Source organism: Sciurus vulgaris, assembly GCF_902686455.1.
Source record: "Sciurus vulgaris genome assembly, chromosome: 9".
Lineage (NCBI taxonomy): Eukaryota > Metazoa > Chordata > Mammalia > Rodentia > Sciuridae > Sciurus > Sciurus vulgaris.
Window position 1 is genome coordinate 9907123 of NC_136469.1, and position 25073 is coordinate 9932195.

General features: G+C 44.2%; 1 long non-coding RNA gene across 1 annotated transcript; it reads left to right on the forward strand.

The window, feature by feature from the left end:
* The first annotated feature begins 1058 nt into the window (after window positions 1-1058).
* LOC306669638 lies at window positions 1059-23771 on the forward strand. Its single transcript, XR_013766187.1, has 3 exons — window positions 1059-1324; window positions 21165-21323; window positions 21569-23771. It is a non-coding gene; the product is annotated as an uncharacterized lncRNA (long non-coding RNA).
* Window positions 23772-25073: the final 1302 nt, after the last annotated feature.

Here is a 25073-nt window from a genome sequence, read left to right on the forward strand (position 1 = left end):
ACTGGCAGTGGACGTGCACCCTGTCTGAGCCACACTGCGTCACGACGTGGGTATTCAAGACAGGCAAAGCCTTACACTCAGAAGCACCACCTGGTAGGTGGCTACGCACCAGGGGTCTTCTAAAACCACCCAGCACCTCACTGACCTGGCAGCACCTCAAAGAGTTCCTAAGAGGAAGGTTGCCTCTGTTGGGCTGAAGGTTTGGTCATGGTGTGGGGTTGCAGGGAAATTCCTGTGTCCCTGGACTGCAGCAAAGGACCATGGCTTGCCCTTGAAATGCCCACGTATTTGACAGGTACTGAGTGCCACAATCTTTATTTTATTCTTCTCAAAAAAGATCAATTAAAGTATAATTATTGAAAGAGAATAAAGGGAAACCTAGCAAATGATAGGGACTGGCAATATTTGGAGACTAGTAAAATAATTGAACATAAAATCTATATGTCTACAAGCTGCAGGCGATAATATCAGTAAACATAGCGTGCTGCGAGTCTTACACATTTGCAATTAATCCTCAAGTAAGTGTAAGATGTGGATCTGCAGAGAGCCTGAGGTATTCCTCCAAGTCCAATTTAGAGATGTGCTACAATAAAATGTCCTGGGTTAGAACCACTGGCAAGGGACAGTGTGCATGAATTGTCAAGGGCAGATGCTGCCTTTTCACCAAACCAGCTGTAATGGTTTAGATGTGGTGGCCCCCAGAAGCTCACATGTGAGACAATGTAAGAAGGTTTGGAAGAGAGATAATTGGGTAATAGCCTTAACCTAATCAGTGAATTAAAACCTTATGGGATTAACTGAGTGGTAACTGGAGGCAGGTGGGTGTGGCTGGAGGAAGTGGCTCCATTGGGGACGTGGCTATGGGTATATATCTGTATCTGGTGAGTGGAATCTCTTCCCTGGGCTTCCTGGTCATGACGGGAGCTGCTTCCCTCTGCCCCACACTCTGCCATGATGTTCAGCCTCACCTGGAGCCCCGAGGAGTGGAGCCTGCTGTCTATGGATAGAGATCTCTGAAACCGTGAGCCCTCCAATAAACTTTTTCTCGTTTACAGTTGATTTGGTCAGCTCCTCAAGTCACAGTGGTGATAGAGCTGACTGCAACACCAGCAATGCAAAATGCTGGCTCTTTAAGCTTTCTCAAGTGGAAACGGGATGAACTGTTCTGCAGAGATGGATAAGGAAAAATGTGGCTCGAACCCTCATCGAAACACAGCTGAGAAATGGCAGCGCTGAGGCTAACGCAGACCTCGGGCATTCTCCACCCAGGCCAGCGCCGATGCTCCTGAACAGCACTCACTGTGGCTCCATGCGAATTGACCAGGTGAATGGCTTGTGTTCGGGGCAGCTGCTGTGATATCGGTTGGGAGTGCAGAGTCTGTCTTGATGTTTGTATCTTTCCATTCTAGGTTGTTAATGTGCTCTTGGTTAGTAGTGTCTATTCTGTTATTACAGAAATCACCCACAGATTATTATTTCATTAATTTCACAAAAAACGATTGAATATATCTTGGGATTGCTGGGGTTACAAAAATGTTTAGAACTTGGTCCCTAATCTTGAAGAGTTTATAGCCTAGTAAAGACACACAAAAGAAGCTTATAAATAACAATTAATTCACAGTGGTGCGTACTTAATGCAGAAAAATTAGATGCAGTGGTCTTTAAAATGGGCAGCCCCATTTTAAACAGGAAAACGTAGGTAGGGGATGTATCTCAGGGGTAGAGCACTTGCTGAGCATTCACATAGCCCTGGGCTTGATCCCCTGCAACACACCCAAGTGTATGCACATAAACAAACACAGGGAAAAAAATAAACAACCTGGAAATCATAGACTGGATGCTCAGCCCTGACCAGTGTTTTGACATGCAGATTACATAACTTTTCTCAAGTAGATTTCATAGTTTGAAATGAATTTTGTAATGCCTTTGGTGTATCAAGTGATAATGTGTATTAAAAAATGCTCTGAGAGGCACCTGGTTAATTCTGGACTGCAATTAGGATGCAGATGATGGAGATGTTTTACAGAGGAGAGGAAATGTTTAGTCAGAGGTCTTGAATAAGACACTGAATTTCCAAAACTGGAGATAAGGCAGGGACATTTCAGTCAAAAGGAGTGAAGATATACAAGGCAGGAACAAATGAGAGTTCTTTTTAAAAATTCGGTAAAACATACATTCCATAAAATTCACCATTTTAAGTGTACATTTCACAGTATTAAAACTATTCACATTTTTGCATAAATAAAATCAAGAAATGCTTTTGCTTTTGTGATAATTTATTTCACTTAGCGTGATGTCTTCCAGACTCATCCATGTTGTTATGTGTGCCAGGGTCTCCTTCCTCCTCAAGGCTGAACAGTATTCTTTCATATGTAAACACCAGTTTGTTTAAAGTTTATTTCTTCATTCATCATCCATGGACACTTGAGTTGCTTCCAACTTCTGGGTCTTGAAAATAATGCTGCTAGCAACATGAATGGAAAAATATCTGTTTGAATTCCTGTTTTCAGTTCTTTGAGAAATATACCCAGAAGTGAATGTGCTGGGCCATCCTGTTCTAGGAACCAGCAGACTGCTTTCCATAGTAGCTGCACCATCCTGCAATCCCACCAACAAGGCACAGGGCTCCCAGTTACTCTAATCCTTGCCAACACTTGCTATTTTCTTTCTTTCTTGGTTTTTAAAATTAATTAATTTTATAACTCATCCTAATGATACCTCATTGTGACTTTGTGACTTTGTTCTGCATTTCCCAAATGATTAGTGGTACCGAACAGACTCTCATGTGCTTATTGGGCATATTTTTGGAGAAATATCTATTCAAGTTCTTTAGAAGTTTGCAGTTGATTTCTAGAAGTTCTTCATATATTCTGGTTATTAATACCTTGTAAGATATGATTTACAAATATTTTCTCTCATTCCGTGCAATTTCTTTTCATTTGTTAAGTTTCGTTTAATTTTGATGTAGTCCAATTTCTTGTTTCTGTTATTGTCTGTGCTTTCAGTGCTGAAACTAAAAATATCATTGCCAAATTCAATGTCATGATTTTCTTCTGTGTTTTCTTCTAAGAGTTTCATAGTTTTGCTTCTACATACAGATCTTTGGTCCATTTTGAGTTATCTTTTGTATATGGTGTAAGATAAAGGACAATTTGACATTTTTTTGCATGTGAATATCCAGTTTTCCCAACACCATTTCTTGAAATGATTGTGTTTTTCTTCCAATAAATGAGATAATTTTTGAACAATGAAAAAAAGTATAGTGTAGTTAAGGATGTAGTCAAAGGGCAAACTGGTAACTTAATTGGTCACACCCTGAGCTATAAACAGCGCAGGAGTGGGGACTTAGTTGAGCCAGGTGTTACTGATTCACAGGGAGCAAGCACACAGTGAGTCCAGGGGCAGAAGGGGACATAGCTGAGATGTACTCTTGGTCTTGGTTAACAACTCTCATATCTAGTACAGAAAAAGGATTTCTGACTAATAGATACTTTCACATGTTTGTGTTCTATAAAGTGCTGTTAATAAATTTTACACTTTGAATTCTTTTTCTCATAAAAATGTGATTACTCATGATTTAGAACTTGGAAAATACAGTGGCATAAAGCAAAAAACCCAAATCACCATTTATCCCACCATCCAGATGTTACTGCTGCTAATATTGGCTGCCTCTAAGTCCAATTTTAAAAGCATATGCTTATTTTTGCATAACTAGGAATAATATTCCATGTGAAGTTTCCCATTCTTGTGTTTCTTTTTTTGACCTGACATTATTCAGGGGCACACTCTCTTACCATTTTAAGTTTCAGAGTGTGCCTAAGCAAGAGGTATTGCAAAGGGAGGCAGAGCAGGTTCTAATCTCAGTTCCATGGCCTTTACCAGGGGGCTGGCCCAAGCACAGCCTCACTCTCACTGCCTGCAAAACTGGATAATGCTTGCTACCCATTCCTTGAAGAGCAGTGAGTAGTACCTGGAAATCACATCGTCTTCCCTGTAACAAGGGTGCTAGGTGAACAGCTGGTGATGTATGGTGAATGGAGGGCGAGGGCGAGGGCTGAGGGCCTCCTTCCTTTGCCCACCAGCAGCTCCTGCATCCTGCCTGTGGGCTTATTGGCCTGCTTCCCCTACAGAGGGCGTTTTGCAGAAGCAGACAGCTGCATTGTTTGCACAGCCACAGAAAGCTGTTTATGGCGAGGATGGCAGCCACCCCTGCAGCCGTGGTGAGTGTGTTAGGAACACGGGGTTGGGATCATCTGGCCGCCTCTCTGTATTTCAACCTCATCTACTCCTAGGGTCGATTTGATGGTTGTTCCCTCAGTCTGGGGTGGCGGCTGCTGCTGCAGACAGTGACTCGGTGTGACTGTGGAGCCACTGGCCCCGCTACTCTTCCTAACTGGGTCACGGTCTGCTCACTTGCGGAGCCAGCATGTGTGTGCCTGTCATGCTTTGGCCGTGTAATGGAGTGGACAGGGTGATCATTTCAGTCTTTTCTGACTACAGAGCTCTGGGATTGTCTATTTTATTTGCCTAACAAACTATGCTTGAGATGATAGGACTCTTGGCATTCCGAGTAGATTTCTTTGGTGGAGTTGTCTACGTTATTCATTTTGAGAGACCAGGGTTTTGTGTCTACTGCAAGCTTCCTTCCACTCTGAATCTTATGTTGCTCAGTTTCCCCCAAATGGTCCCTGATTTCTCCGTAAGTCTTTGTGAAGTTAGAAGGAAAGGAGTACCACAATCTTCTAATGGCCACTTCCTTTGAGTGCTTACTGTTCCCAGTGTCTTTACAACCCATTCATCACCCTTTCAACAGCCCGTGGTGTGGAATCACCCAGTCCTGTGTTGATGAGGGTGTGCAGCTTTGAAGCCCCTAAGATCTGGGCCTGGCCTTGGGCACGCCCAAGGAAGGCCAGGCCTCCTGACTCACCCTGCTCTCCACACTGCAGAGAGGAAGAACGGGCAAAGTGATTTTCCACGGAGAGCAAAGAGAAACCGAAAAACAAAATCAGAATTCAGGAGTGCTGTATTTATTCTGGGGCGCTTGTCTCCCCTGGTTCCTGTGATGTCCCCTGCAGAGTCTTTTGCCTTTTCAGTTTATATATCACAAGACGTCTGAAACAGCACCCGGGACAGTCAGCAAAGGTTTGAGGTCTCCTTCTCTTCTCCAGATCAAACAGTGAGTTGTTTGTTTTTGCCATAGGGGCCTTTAAAAATCCTCCAGGTGTGGACAAAGCTTTGAGCATCTGCAGGCATCTCCCCAAGAACCTTTGAAAGAGCATTTCTGAGTAGCCGCCTTTGCTTTATTTCTCCTGTACTTGGAAATGCCCTGGATGCTGGGCCCTCCCTCCCTCCCTCCTTCCCCACCTCTCCTGTGAGGACAGGAGCCATTTCACAGACGTGCAGACTGAGCACCGGCTGTGTCGCCGGCGCCTTCAGGCTTTCTGACTCGCTCATCTGTTCAGGAGGCGCAGCTCCTCTCCTGCCCTCTGCTCGGAGTTATTTTCAATTTGCTTTCTCATCTGGAGAGGGCATTTCCATCTTTTATGATAGCTTCAAGTTTCATTTGCACCATCAGACCTGTAAATTCTTTTGTTCTGTTAAGGCCTGGTCGGGGTGACATCTGTCTCATTTTGAGGGTGGAATAATCTAATAGATAGGAAGGTCTGCACCAAAATGAGTCATTTAAATTCTTTGTTTTTAATGCTCCTTAGTTTAGCCTAGACTGAAGGCTTGGATTTAGATTTAAAGGGACTGGCAATAATATCTATGATAGTGCCACATAAAATTGAAACACATCGCCCCCCTCATTTGTATCTCCTCGTGCTGCTTCTAAACTTGTATGTAGATAAACCCACGACTTTATTCTGTGTGTGCAGAGACACAGGTGGTTGGTATTGCAGACTGGTTCTTCCTGGCCATAGTGTTACAGAGTGTGCTTTTGTGTTTATGTCAACCTATTTTATGAAGACAACATAATTGCTGCCTTAATAGGGGCGATGAGAGGCGCTAGATGACCTGCCAGCGGAGAAGTCCTTCTGCTGGTCCTGGGTTGAGCTGAATGCATGCATGGAGTCAGGGAGCCGGTGCAGGCAATGAGGGTGGGAGTGAGCACACAAAGCAGGCTGAACAAAGGAAGCGAACAGAAACCGGGCACTGGAGGGCAGTCAGGGCTCGCTTGCTAGAGGTCCAAATGGGAAGGCACCAGGGCTACCTCAACTGACCTACGGAAAGTCAGGGGAGAAAAGCTGTAAACCGGAAGGAGACAAGTAAGAAAATTCCAGAGAGGAAGTGCGGCGTAGAGAAGTAGTAAAGGCACGGAGCCTCCCTGGCCACCCACACCTCTCCTGGGTTCATTCATTTAATGAACAACTAACCCTGTGCTCACCGTCTGGTCTGTGCCAGGCACAGTGCAGTCATGACATCTGTCCTTAAGCTCAATTCAAACAGGGGACACGGACTTGAAGCCAAACAACATCAGTATGATTATTAATTTAGCACAAATATCTATAAGATACGTCCACCAGTATAAGGGGTGATTGACTTTACTAGGCATGGTTGGAGAAGGCTTGACAGAGAGGAACAGCAGCGAGCTTTGTTTCGTTTGCTTTTTTCGTTTCCTACTCTTCCACTGTAGGCCGCCCCGACGCAGCCCCGATGGCCTGCCTGCCTGCCTACAGTCCTCTTACCCTCTCCATCTGCTTCTTTCACTTTCTTTCACCTTTCACCAGACGAGGTGTCCAACATGGTCCAGCTAATGGGTGCCTCCAAACCAGTTCTGTGTGGCTCCAGAGTTCCAGCTCCTGCCGCTATGGCACACTCGGTGTCTGGGGGTCAGAGGGGACTCATCTGGTGGAGAGGAGAAGGAATTTAAACCTCGGGAACAGCAGCTCCACGTGAGGGGACATTCAAGAGCGTGCACTACTGGTCAGAGTGAGCAGCACTTCCTGTTAGAAGGAGGGACTCTGCTGTGTGCCCAGCCCTCTGAGGAGCTCTGCTGTCAATACAGGGATCCTAATGTCCCTTCCAACTTCCAAGTTTCATAACAGCTAGGAAATTACGACTGGCCTCAAGGGCCTTATTAAATGTGTCACTAATTTGTCAGACATCACCTCACACCTCCTCTGTGCCTGGAGCATTCTGAGTACTGGTCATAACAGCAGTAAGCAGGACGGAGGAAGCCCCTGCTCTTAGGAAACTCACATCGAGAGAAGAATAAAATGCTGGATGAACTCTGCTGAGCCGTGATGATTGCCGAGCAGTGTGGGCTACACGGGAGCGTCGCGCGAGGCCTTCGTAGCCAGCTGGTGTCTGAGCAATCTGACACAGAAGGCGGATTCACATGTGTACACAGCAATCGCACAGTGAGACAGCGACTGGCAAACACCGGACACCATCGACTTGGAGAAAAGGCTACTGCGTTTACTGCTCATATGCTGGACAACATGCACAACATTCCTAGCATATTATCTGTCTCAATTTTACAAATAAATGAGAATCAGAAGTTGAGTTGATTTTCTAATGGCATGTGACCTGGATTCGAGCTTGCATTTGTCTGAATCTTCGCCCCATGTTCTGCCCACTCAGGAGTCTGTGAGTTATTTCCTCCTGGAACGAAGATGGGGAGCATGCAGGTAGATTTCTTGATAAAGGTGGTGGAATTTGACTTCAGAGAATGGTGAGAGATTGAAAGGGGACAAGAAGGAACCTGAATGGGAACTGAAAGAGCAGGATTTGCTTAGAAGCCAGTTGGTCCAGGCTGAGGGTGGACCCCAGGAAGAGAGGAGGCTAGAGTGATCCAGGGAGCTCTGCACAGGAGTCTGCCCTTCCGTTCACATGTATGGGGAGCCACTGGAGGTGCCCCCAAGAAGGAGCTGCTCATCCGAAGGATGGAGAAACCCTTTTGGCGGGTTCTTAGCGTCTTTGGCTTCCCTGGTGAAGTCGTGCTTGTGGGCGTCGCTCACACTAGCTCACTTCAGTAGGTCCAGCATCAACCCCTCCCACTTCCACATCGGGCCAGGCACTAGGACATAGCTTTGCACCACAAAGCTTCAGATGTGCCAATTCTCAATTGATTCCTTCAGAAACAGCCTTGTCCAAGAAGTCGCTTTGCTGGCTGGGTGTAGCGTTCTGGAGGGGCTCTATCTGGCCCAGACCACTCCTAACAAGGTGCTGGTGGGACCAGGAGGCGGAGGCTAGAAGTGCCCATTACAGCAAGCAGCCGGGAGATGCTATTCATGAGAGAAGAAAGAGCACAACGGAATTCACCTTTGCTCTCAGTTGGAGAGCAGATTACATTCTTTACAGCAAAGCGATGCCCGGAGCCACCTGCAGCGGAGGGAAAGAGGCTGAGTCCAGCTCTTACGGCAGAGCTCGGTGGTGTCACGAGGAGCCAACACCTGCCAACGTGGTGCCGTTCAGGGTCGGATTCCCAGAGCATCCTTCAGGCATCGGGGGCCTATTGTGTGATCTGCCCTTTTGTACTTTCGGTATTTCTCCACCTGTGCACTGTACACCCCAGTCCCTGCAAGTTATGTGCAGAAGGCTGCCATCAAAACAAAACTCATCTTTTGGTTATTTTTTGTTCACAGATGTGGTTTTGCAATGAATTTCAATGCAAAGGTTCAACCTATGAATGGGCTTTGGGAGGAAGTCCGTCAACTTTTAAAATCTTAATTTTTTTTTTTTTTTTTTTACTTTTGGGGGAGCAGTCACGACATTTGAAGCTTCTGCTGCTTGCTCTTCTCTTAGAATTGGTCTTTCCCCTTCCGTCCCAGTTCACTTCCCTTCAGCCACCCAGCAAAGGCAGGAGGAGGAGAAATATCTAAGTAATGGCTTGGGACTCTTGCAAAGGTGAAGGCCAATGTCTGCTTTTGCTCTAATTAGAATAAAATGTTTCTCCTGACTCTGGAAAGGAGGGATGAAAGTGCACCTCCCCTTCTCTGATGAAGGCTATTCTTTTAGGAACTATATTGTTCACTCATTGAACAATTCATACTTGGGTCGTCTTAGCGGAACCCCCAAAACACACTATAAAAGAAACGTTAGATAATAACTTCCACTGAAACTACTTCAGTCATACTTTGCTAACCATAATTTGTTAAACAGAACAAAATGGATTGAACAAAAAGATAATCCAATTTTTCTTGAATGGAGATTTTGATTTCCTTATTAATGGCTAAAAATGTGTCGATTCAGATAGAACAATTCTGTTGATGGGATGATTCTGGAAAAACAGCTCTTCCAACAAGAGTGACTTCAAGAAATACAGGAACTCCCTACCTATCGATCCATCTCGGGGTATCAGTCTCAAAGTCACCCACCCTTTGCCTCCTGCCTCTGCTATTTTCACATTTGTTTCAACACGTTTAATTGTTCTGTCATTATCTGAATCTTGCTCTGTGGAAATAAGAGCATTCAATGTGCACAACTACTTCTCATTGGAGATCTTTTGTACCTGATTTCAGCCTTTGTTTATAAGTGTAAATTTGATAAAAGCACAAATGATCTTCATCCCACTTTTTGTTGAACTATTTTGCGTATTACTGCCCCTTAGTAGGAGCCATGGTAGAAATTTTCTCATCCAGAAGGGTTAATCTTCTAGCTTGGTCTGACTGAATACTGAAACTTCTTTATAGTTTCTTTTATTCCTCTCAAGAATGTGGGATGGTGTTGTGGCTCAGTGGTAGAGCACTTGCCTAGCATGCGTAAGGCACTGGGTCTGATTCTTAGCACCACATTAACAAAAACGAATAAAGTTATTAAAAAATAGATGCATAATCTGGGGGTGGTGGTGGTGCATGCCTGTAATCCTAGTGGCTCAGGAGGCTGAGGCAAGAGGATCACAAGTTCAAAGCCAGCCTCAGCTCACTAAATTAGTGAGTCCCTAAGCAACTTAGTGAGACCCTGTCTCAAAAAATAAAAAGGTCTCGAGATGTGGCTCAGGAATTAGTGCCCCTGGGTTCAATTCCCAGTACCAAAATTAAAAAAGGATGCATAAGATACCCCAGTGTTACTAATATCCTCTCTCCTTGACCTTTTGCATGAAAATTATATCCAATGCTGCAAGTGTTCTATTTCAAAATGCTTAGAAATTCCAGGGAGAATGATTTGGTACCTATGTTCTGGAGAAGGTTCAGTTTCATTTCCTTATTGTTTAACTTCTTAATTTGTTTAGAATTTTCCAAAATCGAATGGCAGAGGATACTCATCAGTCTATAGCTCTGATCTTCCCAAGCCATCGTGGGTTTATCGCCTTCTTACCTTGTGTTGATTGCATTTCTTTATACCATCGGTTTCATCCCCTTACTGTGTTCTTGTTCTTTCAGGTCAGCTAAGTAGCCAAAATCAATACCTGTGGATCCTTACGACACGTCATAGTCCCTTCCTTCCACTGCAGCGACTCCACAGCCCTTGGCTGCAGTGCCCCTCCCGGTCATTATCCACTTCAGCAGCCTGTTTCTTAGGTTCTGAGTGTGTACTTTTCTCAGAGGAGAGCAGGTTTCCCATTTAAAGAGACTTGTGTCCGGAATCAGAGGTTCTTTTCAGAACTGACATAAGAACCTTGAGAAAGCAGCGGTAATAGAATAGCATGTTACTTCTCAAGGGGGAAGGATCCCTCCACAGTGCATTAAGAGGGGGTGAAGACCTACTGGAGAAGCCTCAGGGATGGGGAGAGATCAGATAGATGCTAGATGAGTTCCTGGTTTGCCTTTGTTACTGGAAGACCCCAGGGAAAATACTTAAAACATTTTTTTTTTAATCTTTATTCCAAAATCTTCACTAGTACTAGTGAATGTTGCTGTAAGGTATCAGTGCAGTCATAGTGCATTGAGAATACCATTCGTAAAGAGATGAATTTGGGGCTTACCATCAATAAGTCAGAATGAGGAGCTGTGATCCTCCTTTAGGAGGGATTCCACAGACATTTATCATAAAGATGAGAACTAAGATCCTGGAAAAGCCTGGTATCTAACTCTGACCCAGAAATCTCTAAGAACTCAATCAATTCTCCCAGAAATCTCTAAGAACTCAATTCTCCCAGAAATCTCTAAGAACTCAATCAATTCTCTTGTACTCATAATTAATGAACAGAATATTCAAAGAAGATACTCCTTTCTACTTTTGTAAATGTTTCTAGAGCACCGAAGAGGGAAAGATCCCAGGGTTTCCAGGAAGTCATGTCACTGATATCTTGGATTGTCAGTGTTAGGCATTGTTAGCTTTTTGTCACTATGACAAAGTACAGGAGATCATCGACTTTATAGGAAGGACAGATTTAGTTGGCTGACATTTTCAGAGGCTCCAATCCATGATCGGTTGGCTCTGTATCATGGCAGAGAATGTGTGACAGAGAAGCTGCTTATCTCATGGTTGCCAGGAAGGACAGACAGAGAAAAGAAGGAACTGAGACCAATATCTCCTTCAAAGGTACATGACCTAATATGCTTCCACTAAACCCACTTTTTGTTTTTGCTGTACTAGGGATTGATCCCAGGGCCTTGCACGTGTTGGGTAAGCCTTCTACCTCTGGCACATGACCCTGTCCTTTTTATTTTATTTTTTTTTTTATTTTGAGACAGAGTCTCACTGATTTGCTGAGGCTGACCTTGAACTTGCCATCCTCCTACCTCTAGAGGCCTGCTGAGCAGATGGAATTATAGGTGTACGCCACCATGCCCAGCAAGTTCAACCTCTGAAAGTTTCCACCACTTCCCCATAGTGTACAGACTGGCCGTCAAGCCTTCAATTCCTGGGCCTTTGGGGATATTCAAGATCCAGACTATAGTAGGCACTTACTGTGCTTCAGATTTCATGATTTTAAAGTTCAGTCTGGTTTCTTGTGACTTCTCCAGTGTGGTTTATAATATATGCAATTTGACACACTTGATTTACCATAAAGGACAGTGTCCACTGTGCTGCATCTTATCATGCCTATAAATGGTCACTTCGCTCTGACTTCTTCAAAAATCAAATGGTTGGGTGACTAATTACTTCTGTATTTAGAAAAATCACAGTGGTGGCTGTAATTTTAGCCTGAAATAAGTTGACTGGTAGATAATTTTGAAGCATGTGTATATTATTGGCTAAGTCAAACCCTTGGGTTAATTCTGATGAAATTAAAGGGCCTCCTGTGAATCCTGAATGCGATTAATTGGAAACACAAAGGCAAAACAGGCCACTGAGGGACCAGAGGACAGCCAGGAAGGAAGAAAGGCATTGTTTGTGCCACTCACAGGCACATCACTGTCTCCTCCTTTCGGTGGACACCAACCACTTTAATTTCAGCTCCTCTCTAATCATTTTTGCTGCTGTTTTAATGAATGTGAATTACCACATCTCCTAAGATTTCAGTGAGGAAGACATTCCAAGGAGTCTTTCCTGGTTTCCTTTCAGTACACAGGAATTATAATGGAGAAATTAAAGCATTCTTCATGGACAAAAGCACCAGAGTCCTGAAAGCTTTTTGACTTGTCCTCTTGGCAACAGCATTAACTGAGTTTTGGATTTGCATTTAATATTTTGGATTTGCTGTTTCGTGATACAATAAGTTCCTGAAATAATGATGTCCTTAAACTGAATACAAACCCTTATCTTTGTATCAGTAACTTAAGACAGTCTTCTAGCAATACTCAGGTCCTACGATGCTTTTATTCACATTTAAGAAAAAACTGAAAGAGACTTTATATAAAAGCATTGAGGGAGTACCTACTATGTGCCTGGGATTGTGACTGCCAAGTATGTAGCCGAACAGGACAGACATACCGGTTTTTATAAAGCCTGTCTTGTAATGGGGGATGCAGAAATAGAAACAGCAAATACGTAACTCTGACACAGCCTGCGGGGAATGAGGGTAGGGTCCGCGGGGGTAACCAAGGAGGGTGCCACCCCTCTGGATGTGGGGCTTGTGGAGGCTTCCTGTAGGAGGTGAAGGTGAGCTGGGTCTTCAAGGTTGACCAGGAGGAGAGTGCTCTGCAGAGAGCACCTTCGAAGGTTCAGGAGTTCAGCAGAAACACCAAGCGTGACTGGGTGGGACTGAGAGGCAGTGGTGGGATGCTCAAGGTGGAGAGGGGGACACGAGAGGTAGACAGGAAGCACACATGAAAACCTACGTATGGGACAGGTCAGGGAGCCTGGAATGATCCTGGTGCAAGGAGATGACATTGAAAGGGCCAGAATGGCATCATCAGATTTGTTCTGGAAAGATCAGTCAGTTCATTCATCAACATGGAGCAAGAACCTGGATTTCCAGAATCTTAAGTTATTGCTAACAAAACACATGCCTAGCTTTCTATTTAGATTGGATATGACAGGACCTCTTGTTTTAGCAGACTAGATTCCTTGGTGACCTGCTTGCCAAAAACTCAAGCTCTCCCACAGTCTTCTACCTCTGATGTCCTGGCAAGGCCTGAGGCCCTCCAGGGTGGGAGCCGGCAGGCCTGCTTTCACACTGCAGCTGCAGGGATCTGTCAGACCCCAGCTGCGGGATTTTTTTTTTTTTTTTTTTTTTTTTTTTGCTGACCTGTCCCTGCGAGGCATGGAAAGTGTGAGAAAGCCAAGGGCCTGCTAGATATGGGGGTCCTGAAAGAGGCTTCATGCAAAAATGGAACCCCAAAGCCCTGTACCCTTAGGATGAGATAGAACGAAAACTAGACCTCATGCTCCCTGCCTCTGCACCCTCACCAGGGAGAGGGAACTCGCCTCAAAGTGAGGAGCAACTTGAAGGAGAAATCTCTCCTCAGCCCTGGCATGGTCCCCAGGTGGGTTTCCGGGAAGTGGAAGAAGCAAATGCAAACCCTGTCTGGAGGGACCATCTTTAACTCGGTTCCTAAATAATGACTATCTGGAGGATTGTGAGCACGCAGCTCAAGTCCAACACGGAAAACAAAGCAGGAAAGTCTCATCAGAATAGCAGGTGGTGGTATCAAGCTCAAAAGCCTTTAGATATTGGATAGTGTTAGAGAACAGAAAATAAGCATATTTAGGGTGTTTACAGACATACTGGATTTAGAGATGATGGAGAAGGCGAATGAAGAATGACCAAGAAGAGAGAAAAAAAAAAAAATTCCCACTTTCTAGAAATGGAAAATGATTTTTTTTTTTTAAAAAAGCCTCAATGAATATGTTCAACAATATTCTTAATGGTCTAAAGAAAGTTAGTACATTGGAAGACTTAGCTGAAGAAGCTATGTAGAATCAAGTGCTAAGAGACAAATGAAAAACGGGAAAGAGCTTACAAGAGTAGGATGCAAAGTCAGAACGCAGCCCTGTGCCTGGTCAGAGTTCCCAGGATCTCGGAGAACGAGCCAGTTAGAAATATTTAAGGAAACGGTGCAGAAACGTCCCAGGCTTGATAAAAGATGCCATACTTAAAACATGGGAGGCCAGTGAACTCACATATGAGGGAATAAAAGAAAATCTGACTCCTTAACTCATTCTCAAAAAATTTGCACAATCAAAAATAAAGATTTTATATTCAGTAAGAAGAGCTTACTGCTATAAATTTCATCTGCTTCACCACCATGAATTTGTATTTCTAGAGATTTCTCAGTATTACTATAGTAATTGTAATTAATTTTCTAATCAGAAGATCCTCTTGGGTAAAACTTTGAGTCTATTCATTTATTCACCCATATGTAGTCTTTTTATTTTATATTGTGCCTAAGTTTTAGCTATAAGACCATACGGTGATAAATGCAGAATCTGGGACCCTTAGAACAAAAGTTCTTTATTCTTTAAAATTTTAACAACTTATTTGGTACCAGGGATTGAAACCAGGGGTGTTTTACCAAAGAACCACATCCCCAACCCTTTAAAATTTTTTTTATTTTGAGACAGGGTCTCACTTAATTGCTAAGGGCTTCACTAAGTTGCTGAGGCTGGCTTTGAACTCCTTATCCTCCTGCTTCAGACTCCAGAGCTGCTGGGGTTATAGGCGAGTGCCAACATGCTGGGCTTTTTACTCTTTCTAAATGAGGAAATAAAGACCTATGGAAAAGGAGTATTGCTTTCTGGTCTTATGGAGCCATTTAATAACTTCAGACTCCCTTCCCCCTGAGTTCCCAGTAAGAAACCATTCAGAGAGCTAGTTGCTGGGTGGTGCCATTTCCTCTGAGTCTGATGAAGGGAAGTTTAAACCACACTGATAAAACTCAGAAGACAGGTAACTATTCTTTTCTGAAACAGTGTTGGTAAAACTTAAGTAAAATTGGAGTTTTTTTTTTTTTTTTTTTTAAATAGGGATTTCAAGGGCACGGTAGGTAAAAATGTTGCTTTATGGTTCAGAGTCACAAATTGCATTTTAATGATCTAATGATCAGTGACATCAAATGTAGAGATTGCCATTGCAATTTGCAGCGACTCCTTTCCTAAGACCACTGAGAAGAGAAAAAGGCCCTTTCTCTTTCAAGGGCAAAAATGCTATAAGAGATACATTCTGATCTTGTGGACTATAGTCTACCTCCAAATTATATCTATATTCTAAATTGAATAGTGGCATATTCAATGCAATCGATAACATGCCAGAATAATTTCTACTTTCTTGCAGTACCTGACCTCCTCATTATTTTTTCAGGATTAAAAAAAAAATTATTTGCATATTTAAAAATCATGCATTCCAATAACTAAAATCATTTGAATAACAACAAAAAATATTGTGCTCTGGTTAAACCGCATTTTGCAGGTTGCAGAACACCTTGGACCAGCGTGGATTTTTCTCTAGATGTCACCAGCCTGGCTCCTGGCTCCTTCCCAACCAACACACAGGTTCTCTCCCTTCCCTGCCAGCCAGGCAGGCAGATGGTTCAGGCAGGCACGGCCTTGGTTGTCAGTGGTTCCGAATTCATCGGTGGGAAAAGGGTAGCACAGTCATTGAAACTGGAGCCAACCTCTTTGCATCTTACAAAGTTAAGCAGCTACAGGAAGTAAAATAAGGCCAAGCTGTGGGGCGTGTATTGGCGCATGTCTCATTTCCGTTTTCCTGCTGCTTCTCCTGTTGGATTGTTTCTTCCAAAGGAGAGGATTTTTCTCTTGTGCTTCTGTTGTCTTCCTTTCGACTCTTGAAACTTCTCGATCTGGGTCACATAGGGCTTGTGAGACATGGTTTTGGGTCTGCCCAGAGGCAGTGGCCCGCCCTGGCCTTGTGATCAATGGAAACCTCAATACCCCTATTTCCTCGGCCTCCTGCCTTGTATTGCCTCGATCATCATTCCAATAACAATGCCTCCTGACTTTCTAATAATAGAACTAGCATTCTTGTTTTCAGAAACTTCTAGGCTGTTCTAATTTGCTATATGTGAAATATCTTCATGGTTTCACTTAGGTGAATGGCCAAAATGTAAAAGAAAAGGGAATGTCCTTATACTGTAAGACAAATTATCCTGCAAAGGGGAAATTTATAAAAGTCCAAAAGGGAGTATGTACCGTGATTCTGGGTCCAGATATGGAAGGAAAACTCACATATGATCTTGTGAGTGTCAAGTCATTTTTACACAGTTATGCAGCTACTCACACCAACACCTGGGACCTGGCAGTAACTCAGGGAGCATGGTGGACGCTCCTATACCCATTTGTCCCCATCGCATCCATGTTTCTGCTAGAACCAAGGCAGCAAAGTGACCTTGCACACTCACCAAGGGAATGAGAGGGCTGGCAGCTCAGGAGGGTCACTGAGCTCAATTCCCCGCCCTGGAGTCCAGCTGGTGGCATTCAGTTCTCCAACATGCCTCTAGATGGCAGTGGTACTCTTTCTAAGATGCTTCTCCTGTTCTCTTTTTTTTCTTTTAAATCTCTCTCCTGGATAGTTCTCAGCGCTGCTGTGCGAAGATTTAAACAACGCTTTGATGCTGTGGGGTGCTGGTGCTCACAAATCAGGTCTATCTTTTTTTTTTTTTTTCTAAAAAGATAATATACTGCTTTTTCAAAGTCAATTAACACTTAGGGCAAATGAAATAGGGGAAAGCAAAAGGTCACTTTCTAAAGGGTTGCCTCAGAACCTTTTGGTATTATTCAGGTGTCATCCAGGAATTGCAAATCACTCGGAAAAGAAAGGAAATAATAATTAGTTCATTTTGTTTCTTGATAACTCCCAATAAGATGGCTTAATATGGCTTTTCTGCTTTATTTCCTAGCAATACCCGTGTGCACAGAGTGCTTGTTGGCAATTTCTATTTCTTGCAGTCTTGAAGGCAATTGAGATGCTTTGGAACAATTTATGCATCAGGAGAGGGCTGATGGAGAGACTCACTAAAATATCTGGATTGCAATGTGATTGGTTATGCTTTATAAAAGAGAAATGTCCAGAGTGTGGCATAAGATAGGGAAGAGTGATAGACAGTATGACAAAAAGTACAGGACTCTCTTTTACAACATAATCAGCTTCAGTTGCAACCCCAGCCAGAACAATGCTAAGTGAGCCAAAGCTCAAGGGTGGTCCTGAAAGGAAGCCCAAGCACAGACTCCTCTGTCGTATTCTGATTTCTGATGAACTTTGACCTCACTGCTTGAGTGTTGAGGGAGTTTACCAGAGAAATGTCTCCGAATATCACAGCACAACATTTTCATAATTTCCTTGAATTCCATTTAGAAAACACCCTCGGACAGCAGAAAACAATAAGCAGATATTAAAGAAGTAACCAAACCCATTGCAAATGAGATTATTAACAAACCGCCTTTTCCTGTAGGCTGTGTGCTGGTTTGCACAGGTCGGTGGGGAACTGGGCCTTGCTGGCTACTGTCCCATTGTGCCTTGCCGTTCAGGCTGCAGTCATAGCGGTTTTCTGTCTTTGTATTTTAATGGAGAAAGACCTTCGCTTGGTTCAGAAGCCTTTTCCTTCTCCAATAAGGAGTTTCTGTTTGCAAGCACATGAATACAAAAAGACCTGCTTCAGAAACTCTGGGAGATTATTGTATGCCTCGCTACGAAAATAAGGTTTTCAAAGAGCAGAAGGGATGGTGTAAGTACATAATGAGGGAATTCTTGCGAGCTAAATTATTATTCGGGATTTTTGAACTGGGTCTTTTAAAAAAGGAAATAATAATAATTACAGTTGTGCAAACACTGCTCCTGGTGGGAGACAATAGCCGCTTTGGGGGAAATATCACTGGGTGCCCGGGCTCCCTTCTCCTCTCGCGTTACAGCCTGAAACGTTAGAAGCCCAGGAAAAGACCTGCACACACCCGGTGAGCAAGGCCTCCAGGTGGGATTAGGGGCACGCTTCCGACCACGGAGGAGGAGTGGACGGACATGGTCATGTGCTCCTTGTCACCTCTCTGGGTCAGAGTGAAGTTCGGGGCTGCGGGTGAATGAATGTGGAGCTAGCAAAAGGGTTGATTCAGACTGTGCTGCCTCATATTAGAAACGCGTCTGGAGTGCGGGTGACATCCAGACTGACCCGGGTCGCCGATGGCAATGGAATAATTGAAATGAGTGGGGGCGCGGAGGCAAGGGTCAGCTGGAGGGTGACTGTACGCACAGGTCGAGGTCTCGCTCTGCAGGCCTAGTATTCCCTGGGGTTCTTCTGCTTCCCCAAGCCACCGCCTTTAGCCTTCTCCACCAATTCTTTTCGTATCTAATGGGACCAACTTGATTCCCAATTTTCTACACTGTTAATAGTGACAAATATCTCCGTTTGCATTCAGTTGAAGATTTTAGTTGCATTTTGGGAGAGAAGATTAAAATTCGAAGCTGGTAGGAGGCCTGAGGAAGGTACAGTAGAATCCCCGTCCACTGTGGGGACCAGTGATTTCCCCACTATCCTCAGACCCTGACCAGGGAAGCAGCAGCTGATCTGAGGCCAGCACTCAGTATGCTCTTGACCTGTTCCTGGTCTGGCTGCTTGCTCCCTCTCCCTCTCTGCTGTCACAAGGAACTGCGTCTGTCTTCTTCTCTGCTCCCACTTGGGCACATTCACTCCATGTGACACAAGATTGTCACCAGAATCAGCCTGGGCCTCCCCTTGTCAAAAGGCCCATCAGCATCTGACCGCCGTCTTCCCGAGCGATGCAGCCTCTGGCAGGTGTTACAAGCTAAAATTGAGTTTTGTGGCAGCTGCTTCTGGAACCTTGGAGACAGCCCTGTACGGGGGGATGGAGGGACACACGCAGAGGCTGCTGGTCACCATCGTGTGCCCCTGCCCGCTCCCCACCCCCGGAGGGTGTGGCAGCTTACAAGGAAAAGTTGTTTTCTCTTACATGAAAAAAGTTTTTTTTCCCCTTGCTTGTTTACCCATGCTCACCATTTGAAAATAATGCGGATCTTCATTAGGGGTAAACTTACACAACGTCACTCCTACTTGCAAGTTTCTGTAGGTGCCAACACACCTTGGCAAGCCCTCAGACAACAGTCACCTAGCAACCATTTCTTCATACATTAAACGCTTCCAGACTCACATTTCCCTTCACGAGAGCTGTATATTTTACCTTTTATTTCCCTCCTGCCGCCTAAGGAAAGAGCAATCAGGAGAGAGAATCTATATTCGATTTAATCATAAAATATCAGTTTAAAATAATGGATTTGGAAATGCACAAATGTCTTCCAGAAGTTTGCTGATCCATTTGTGACTTTTCGGTTTTGTGGCCAGGTGTTCATTGGGATTGGGTTCCAGTGCAAGGAGCAGAAATACCAAAATACAGTGAATTCAACCAGAAATGAATGTGTGCCCACGGTTCTGAGTTTCTGCGGCGGCTCTGGGGCCACTGGGAAGCCATGGTTGTCCGTCTCGATGGGCTTACCACCTTCAGCACCAGCGTCTGTTTTGGTGTGAGATGGCTGTTGAAGGTGCAGGTTTTGGAGCCTCATTTCAGGCACCAGGAAGAAGGAAAGAGACATAAAAGCCATGCTTCCTTACTCTGTGGTGATTTCCCACGGATTTTGCCCTTTGCTGTATTTCACGGGCCAGAATTGAGTCCCATGGCCCCCACTTGCTTCAGAGCAGTCTTGTCTTTGTGCCTTTGTGTGATCAATTAATCTTCAGGGTTTTCTTCACGAAGAAAAGGGTGGACATTGGCTGTTACCTAATAGCGCCTCCTGCGGGTCAAATATTAAAGTTCAGGCAAGCTGCAGAATTTGTGTTTCATCATGAACTTGTTTCTCTTCCTGAACAGCTGCTTTCTTCTTTTGAGAGTAACAGATGACTTAACAAGGATGAGAATGCAAACAGGGTCCGAGTTGTGCTGTTGAGGAGGTTTAAACGTGTTCTAGAGGGCTACACAGAGTCTTAAGGCCCATAAACAATATCGGAACAAGATTGTGCCATTTGTCACCCTGAGGGATTTGGAGGAAGGCCCATCTTGGTGCCCATCCAAGGGCATTTTCATTAAATGTTCTATTAAAAGAACGTCCCATGAGCCGTGTGTCCCAGCATGGAGGCCAGGCTGCAGAGTGCTGATCATTAAATTAAACTCATTTCAACAGGAATGTGTGCTGAGGAGCGTCTGGGGTTGATGTGAATGCTTGGCGACCTCATGGTTAATAGTTAGTTATACTCAGGTTTAAAGACAGGCGCCTGTCGATCTTGCTCCAGGATGTGCTTCTGGGCCTTTCTAGCTGCCTATTTCTGGTGTCAGCATGATCAGGCCTTTGTTGGTTGAATACTTGCTGCTGGTTCAGTCAGGGCAATTTAGAGGTAAGTGGTAAGAGGATGCATCTTCTTCACCCTGGAGATGCTGGTTTATTGATCTGGGGTGGCTCCAGATGGTGGCATTTGTTCGCAGTTTCCCCAGAGGATTCTTGCACTCAGTTAGGTTTGAGGACCTGTGGGTTTAAATGCCCCCAAGTTAGACTCCTAAGAATCCATGAACCATCTCTTAGAGAGCATCATCAAATTAATATTAATGCCATGAATAACTTTCCAATATTTGAAAGGTGGCTCAGTCCACACATTTAGTAATTTATAATATCATGTTTATATTTTTGAAAATTCAGTAGTAGCTATAAGATTTGGAGTCACATGTATGTGTGTTCCAAACCCTATTCAATCGATGGATATTTGTGTAATTGGAACCAGTTGCTTAATCTTTTTATGTTTTGGTTTCCTTATTTGAAAAACGGGATAAAATAATATCTTTCAGGTTTACGTGATGATTAAGTGAATGATTCGGATAAAACGCTTAGTGACAGTGATTATGCCTGAATAATCCAAGCACTAATAAAATATTTTTATTCGCAGTTATATTTTTATAGCATGTCTTTAAGATTGATAGGCCAGATGTCGTTAGTACTGATGAGAGCAGTTGTAAGCTCAAGTCCTCACTCCAGGTGATCCTGGGGACTCCCCGGGGTGGGAAGCCCGGCTGCTCTACGCCCCATGAGAAAGCAGGATGTGTAGGTAAAGGCAGGGCATGGGATGGCAGGTCCTGTGCAGAGAAGGGATGGGGTGGAGAGAGAAGGCAGGGGTTTGAACCAGGGGTGGCATATCAACCCCCAAGTCCATTTCTCCACGTTCCATCTTGGAGCATCCTGGGATAGTTCTAAACCTCTGGCAGTTAATGTGATCAGATGACTCAGTTCTTTCAATTGGAATGTGAGTAGAAATGACCTGTGTCACTTCTGGGTCTGGACCTTAATTTACAGGGGTACACTCCAATTCCTACCAGATGGAACCTGCATGACCATGCAGAAAAGAACGTCCTAGGGAATGGTGGAGCCACAAAAAGGAAGAATTCTGTGTCCCGAGGGACAGTCCTGACGAGAGCCATCCTAGATCTTTGTGCAAGGGCTGCGTGAACTTTGCTGCCGCAGCACAGGCTTCATCTGATGCATTCTATTATAAATCCTCAATGAGCAGGCTTTTCTACAGACACTGATTCTGCTGCTCAGAAATTCTCAAAGTGAGGTTCCCTGGGGCAGCAGCAGTAGCGCCTGCGAATCTGGTAGAGTCCAAATCGCAGGCCCCACCCAAGCCCTTCAGAAACTTGGAGGTGGAGCTTGGTAGGCAATGTGGTAGGCAATGTGGGTCCTGATGAAGCAGATTTAAGTTTGAGAAACACAATTGTGAGGGGAAGGGAGGTTAGGATGGGCTAGGAGAGTTAGTGAAAGAGGCCGGTACTGCTTGAAGAGAGCGCCATTGGGCTTGAATCCTGGCTCTGCACTTGGGCTTTGGGTGGCTTTGGGAAAACAGCTTCTTTGTACCTTGATTTCTTTTCCTGAGGAATGGGAATAATAATCATACAACAATCCTAGGATTGTCATGGCCATCAGATGAGTCGACATGCAGAACGCATTTAGAGAGGTGCCTGGCACTTAATTTGCTGCCTGTAGTTACTGCATGAAGTTGCAGTGAAGAGAGGGGAACTGACCTGCCAAAAAAAAGGTGTAGAAGTGGGCCCCGTCACTGGGCGCTGATGACAGGTGGATAAAACTTCACGATTCACGCTACTTATTGACCTTAGCTGTATGCAAGACACAATGTTGGTGTTGAGATGAGTAAAGAGGAAGACTTCACAGATCAGCTTAAAGGCTTTATGGATGGGTTTTTTGACTGCCAACTCCGGTCTAGACTCCACAATCTTGAAATGATCTAATATCCATAATTCCAGGCAATTTTTAGTCAATTTCAAAATGTGGTTCTCAATTATTCCCATATACATCAGAAGACACACCAGGGGGCCAGAGTTACAAAGTACAAAGGCATTTAACTGCTTGTCTATCTGATTTTAATGTTCCATAAAAGCTATTTTTTATCGAAAAATCTGAGCTTTTACATCAAGTGATGATTTGACATTAATGCATATTCCTCTCAGAAGTAATCAAAGAACTGAGGTTTTCTATCAAAGCACCTGATTGCACTTTAAACTTTATTTTTCTATGGCATTGCAGGAATGGAGAATTCTTATGATTTAGGAATGATTATGCACACACTCTCTATATAGTAAATGGTAAGCTCAGGCTCGTGTTGGGGTAAACTAATCACACGAGAGACCCCGAGTTTCCCTCTGAGGCATGGTTCAGCCCTGGGGTCGGGAGAACGTCTGTTTCGACAGTAAGAGGCCTTGCGAGTTTATTAGACTAATGTACACGGAAGAGACCCTAGGATTTCATTTCCTAAGCAAAATTTAGTCAAATATTAGAGACTTTGTCCTCATATTGCTTTCGGATCTAAGAGATGCTGCTTTCCTGTGGGATTTATACTTTTTCTTATTAGAGAAGCTCAACATCTGTTCTTTGGCGGCTGAAGCAAAATGTGGCTAATGGATTAAAAAAAAGAAGAAAGAAAAAGACAACTCGAATCAACAGCCGCTTCAAATCTCAGCGGTTAGGAAAGAGGACTCTGTGACTTGGCATCCTGAAAGCATATATTCTGAAATAGGATGAGAGAAAAGAAAGGTTTAGGTTGAATATCAGAAAAAATTCAGAAGAACAGCAAATATTGAAAGAAACCAAACTACCCTCAGGGATAGGTGAGTACAGACTTGGGCTCAGAAATAGGCATAGCTGAACACCGAGGAGAGGACTGTGGGCCTGCAGAAAGGAGCACTCTGTGACCCAAAAGAGGGTCTTCCCGTTATTTATGTGTGAATTTCTAAACACGTTTTAGCCAAATTTGAGTACTATGGTAAATGTTTACTGTTGTTCTTTATGTGATTAAAAATGACACACAAAATATCGGACGTGTTTTTAATCCCATTCTCTGTGATCTTCTCCAAGCGCACTGGAGCCATGATGATGATAAAGAGGTACTATTTATAAAGCAACCTGTGAAGACCGAAGCTTTGTCTTTGTGGAGGAGAGAGTTCTTTCGACTTGCTTATCATGGCCTCTTCTAGAAATGAGCCATTGTCATAACCCAGGAGAAAACACCACTGAGTTGTTCAGCCACACGCAGGGATGCACGAGATACTGAGCAGGCGTTTCACACAGGCTCAGCTAATCTGTCCTTTTGGCAAACGTGGGCAACTGAAAGCTTATCCCATTTTTTTTTTTTTTTTTTTTTCTATTTTACTAAATGAGAGAGAAAAATTCAGGTGAAATTCACTAATGTTTGGTAGCAAGCCCAGTGGCCTCTGTGCTGATTTGTTCTGATTTATGGCTTTGAGGAATAACTGTGCAAGCTCCCGAGTTTGGTTAATACAGGCTTTGCTTTTCAATTAATTTAGGATTTCAGACAGAGTGTAATTCCAGTGTTAACAACCCAGTGTTACCAATCAAAACAGAAATCTCCTCCTGATCCCTGCTAGTTTGCAAAGTGGAGAGCACAGAGGATTATGATTTACCTCTCCGAACGTTCTCGGCGAGCTCCACGTTCCTTCAGACCTGCCCACGTCAGCCAGCCTGATGTCACACCCCCATCCTGTCTCCTGTCACTATTGCTCTTGCTCAGTGCCCACCCAATCTGGGGGCTCACCCTGGGATCCCGTGCTCAGTGTGATCTCTGCTTCCTGAACTGATGGGTTCTCATCAGTTCTAATCCCCTCTCAAGGTCTGTTCCAAAAGCCATCTTCTCTGAGGAGCTTTTCTGGTTCCTTGCTGCTGTGAGTCTCGTCCCTTGTCCCTTCCCAGCATTTGTGTAGCAACCTGCCTCTTGTGTTTGCTTCGGTCTTCCCTTTTTCTCCAGTGGAAGATACCGAGGGGAGACCACATCTTAGTCATGCATTACTATGCACCATGTCTGCGTGACACGAAGCCATCCTCAACACAGAGTAGAGTCTTTATTTTTGGCACTGGGTAGACACATGAAAGAATGCAAATGACTCTCCTGGAAAATCATCAGTTGGTTGGGTAGTTAAGACTTGTGCAAAGATAACTGTTCCATAAGGAGGAATGAAGAGAATTGAAATGAGAGATGATAAACGCCACTAAGTGTTCACAGAATGGAGACCTTATTATGTGTGAGGGGTAAGATGTGCGGTAGGTAGAGCGTGTGTGAAAATTCCCAGGAGGAGCGTGAGCTAGAGCGTGAAGGACGCTGGGAACTAAGGTAGGAACAGATAGGAAGCCAGAGTTCCAGTCTCAAAGATCTAAGGAGCCCAAAATGGAGCTGGGTGAGCAGGTGTTCTCAGCTGTAGCAGACTTGGGCGTAGCGTGGGAAGAGCTCAGAATGCCAATCAGAGGTCACTTGCCAGGCGGGTCCTTTGGTGTT